Source organism: Lipotes vexillifer, unplaced genomic scaffold, assembly GCF_000442215.2.
Source record: "Lipotes vexillifer unplaced genomic scaffold, Lipotes_vexillifer_v1.1 scaffold175, whole genome shotgun sequence".
Classification (NCBI taxonomy): Eukaryota; Metazoa; Chordata; class Mammalia; order Artiodactyla; family Lipotidae; genus Lipotes; species Lipotes vexillifer.
In genome coordinates this window covers 40,880-45,227 of record NW_006771329.1, presented here as the reverse complement: position 1 = coordinate 45,227, position 4,348 = coordinate 40,880, and positions in this window count along the sequence as shown.

Genomic DNA, 4,348 nt, shown 5'->3' with positions numbered 1-4,348 from the left:
CGGTCACCAAAAAAAAAAAAAAAAAAAAAATGCTGATGATGCAGAGCCTTGTAGACCTTTTCAGAGAAATTTGGTTTTTTCGTTACATAAAATAGGAATCCCCAAACAGTGTGTTAAGCAGGTAATTGCATTACCTGTTTTAATATAAGGATTGATCACTAGCTGCTGCCTTAAAAAGAGACTATAAATTGAACAATATTGACAAAGGGAGATCAGTTTGGAAAAGCAATACAGGTGAGATTGATGCTTTGAAGTTAGCTATGGAGATGATGACAAGATTGTTTTCTGGATTTCTGATGGATTAGATCTGCGGTGTGGGAGAAAGGGAAATGTTAAGGGTAATCCCAAGTTTAAAGACCTGAACAACTGGGGTGATAAAATTGACAATGTGTGTGTGTGTGTGTGTGTGTGTGTGTCTGTGCACATGCAAATATATATACACATACATCCCTGTCTTCTATTTTTAATAATAAATATTGGGTGTGCTGGTGGTCTAGAGTAGGAAAATGATAACTGAACAACGTGTAAGTGAATCTCCAGCACATAATGTGTAGTCCAAATTTTTAAAACTACATTATTTTATTTAATGATAAAAGTAAAATTAGTTTCATGTAGATATTTAGATTTCCCCATCTACTATTGTAGCCATTTCCCTTTTCATTTATTCATTGAAAATAACATCCCAGAATATTTTCCTGTAATATTCCTTTGAATCAGTGACACTACAGTTCGGATTTTTGTCAGTTGTTCCTTCACCAAATTTACAGGTCTCAGAGTACCTGGAATCTTTCACAAGCCCTTCTTTCCAGTTTGTTTATCACTTTTCAGTGTTCATTCTGATTATTTGAATGTGCCATAACCTAGTTTTGTGATAAATGTGATGTTTAGTACTGATTTTGTATATAAACTTAATGATCTTATGATGTAATGTGCATAAAAATGTTAAAATAAGGTTTACTTCCTTTTCCTTAAATTATAAAGTTACTCTCTATATATTCCAATCTCACAGATGATTTGCCATTTTTCTACTCCCTGTATGGAATGAAGAACTTGCCTGTTTTCTATTAGATGTATATGTGTGTATTCAAAACATAGCACAAATCTTTATCCTAGGCAGCATTTACCAAAAAAATGTTATTATGTAATAATGTACTAGGTATTTTAAAATCTAACTATAAGATAGCAATAAGCTAATTTTAAATACATCTACAAGTGAATGTGTGAATAATAATATATGTGTTTAAAGATTAGTGTATCCAGAATTCAGAGATAAAACTCTTGTCTATTCTTATCTTACTTTGGAATTTCAGATACTACTGGCCATATTAAGAAGCAGAGATAAAAGGAGAAAGCTAGAAATAATTCCAATGCTGGTCAAGTAATCTACATTGCAGCAATTCACAATAGTGTGTTATATATAGAAAGAGATCAGTCATTGTTTTCAAGCCTGCTAAATAAAACTGAACTCTTGGAATTGCATGCCACTTGACCTTTCCAGGTTTCACCAGCAGTATTTAAGTTGTTTGAAGGGAACACACTTGCAAGTGTCTCCTGTTGACAAGACAGATTCTCCTGGTAGTTCACACAATGTTCAAAAGGCACAAGTTCCTTGCTTCAGAACGCAAGAGAGAATTAACTTCCCCAGGAGTTACACGGTCCATACTGAAGAATGACCTGAGAAATTTTCACTCTTTGTCACAATTTATACTCTCAGCAGGCCCTCTAAAATCAACTCCAGCAGTTAAACATTCAAAAACTACTCACTTTGAGATTGAAATACTTGATGCTCAAACCAGAAAGCAGATATGTATTGTGGACAAGGTGAGTTTCATTTATTTATTTAAACTTCTCTTTTTTGCCCCAATGATTACTGATCACTTGCTTAATGCTGATAAGACAATACCAAAATGTATCTCTGGATTTTAATATTAATTTTAAGATGAGTGGGATGGATACTTTATAATGTACTTTAAAGTATACTTTATATACTTTGTTTCAGTAGAAAATATTCACTGAATTTTCATACTCAATTTAAATGGTAGCTAATAATTATTAGGTTTTGGTTTTCCTCCTAACATTGGCCATTGGCAGGAGGTAAAATTTTAGTGCTCAACTTCTCAGCCTACATGACAAAATGTCTTTCTATTCATGCACTTCCTTGCATATTCAAATTTTCATAGAGTCTTAATAGTGTTTGTAGAAAACAGCAAGCAAAAGGCCCCAAAGTTATTAAAAGTAATATTTAGCATATGTGATAAAATCTAGTCATTTGAAAATTATTTATAATTGAGTTAACTGTCTTGAAATATAACCATTTCACTTTTTATGAAAAGTTAACTCATTTCAAAACTACAGTGTTTAAGTTTCTAAAAATAATGTCTTGCTTAATATGCTATTCCTCTATATTCATATCACATATCAATGTTTCACTAAGGAAAGATAAGATATATACTTCCTAGGTTACAAAATTAAAAAACAAATATATGTGTGTATTGTAGATATACATGTGTATGTACAATATTCCAGTCATTTTCAGTTTTTCTAAAGTTTGAAAAAACTTTAGTATTTCAATTTATTATGAGAAAGATTGACATTTTTAATAAGACATATCTTTATTTTGCTTTACAGACAGGTTGAATAAGTTTTTTTCTGTTGTTCTAAAATTAAAATTCAATCACTGATTCCATTTATCTATGCTCTAGCTGTGTTTCTAGATAAGAGGAAAAGAGAAGAAATTGTTTACTTGCTTTTAATTGCCAAGAAGATAATAATACTTTCTTATTTAGTAATTATAACACTATGACCATCCTATTACTCGTGTAATATTAACTTTTATTTACATATGGAAATGAAAAATACCTTTTACAAGTTCATGTAGGTCATATGCAGAAAATATGAAATTCAAAACCATTTCTTTGCAACTCTAAATCATATTCTTTTCTATAGTAACACTGGGGCCATGTATAAATGATAAATATGACTGATGTATAATAGACCTTTAAATTACAAACTTCAGGCATATTACCATTTAAGTATCTCAGTAAAATGTATTTTTATATCACACAGGAATAAGACATTTTTTTTAATTGAAGTATAGTTGATTTGCAATGTTGTTAGTTTCAGATGTACAGCAATGTAAATCAGTTATACATATACATATACATATATCCACTCTTTTTTATTTAGATTCTTTTCCCATATAGGCCATTACAGAGTATTGAATAGAGTTCCCTGTGCAGGTTCTTATTAGTTATCTATTTTATAAATAGTAGTGTGTATATGTCAATGCCAATCCCCCAATTTATCCCTCCCCCCTTATCCCCTGGTAACCGTAAGTTTTTTTTTCTACATCCATAGAATTTTAAAAATAAAATTATCATCCAGAGGTTGTTGATGTTTTCAGTTTCTCACTACTGAAAATATAAAACTTAGAAGGAAAATACATTGAAATGAAGGGGAATAAAACAATAAGTGGAATAGATATTATACTGGTCAAGGATTTCCAAAGACCAAAATTCTAAAATGAGGCTGGTTGTGCCTTTTCTGATATGTGTCTAAATGTTGACAGAAAATCTACTTTAAAGTAATGAGAAAATGTTGGTCTACTAATTATTTTCCTAGTACATTTAACATTTCTGTTTTTGAGATTTTATTTGAAGCTAAGACATGGAGCTTTACATTTTTAGGTATTAATTAAACTGCACAAAATTTAAGCATGCAGAAAGCCATCATTCTTTCGAGGTAAGGATTTGGTTACACTTGAACTGTAAGAGTCCTGGTAATTGCATCTCCAGTGGCAAACATTTAGGGAAACTCAGTAGACTAGCTAGAGGATTAATTTTGGATTCCTCACAGCCTTTATTGCACAATCAACACCATCTGATGTGCAACTTACTGCATCCAAATCTCTGACTTGTCAGCAGCACAAATTTTGTTTTGTCTTGTTTTAGCTTTGTAATTTAAAACTGTCTCATAAATAATGTCTCATAATACTGTCTCATAATAATGGCAAGACATTTAAAAGAAAAAAAAATCTGGAGTAGTTTACTTTATTTTTTGCTTAATGATTGTAAACATGAGAAATATTTTGTTTGTTGTCCAATATATTGTGTTTTTCTTGGACAAATTAACAGCTATATTAAGAGTAAGGTCATGTTAATTGCTTCTCATTAGACTTGGTTCTACCCAGTACACAAAAGAAGCGTTGCTTATAACTTAGTCCCTGTCTTTCAGTAACTATAATGTTATAAAGTAGTCAAGGTTGAAGGTCATATATTTTGGAACTAAGTATACCTGGACTGAATCCCTGCTACATCAGTCATATTTATCAAAGGCTTGGGAAAGTCAC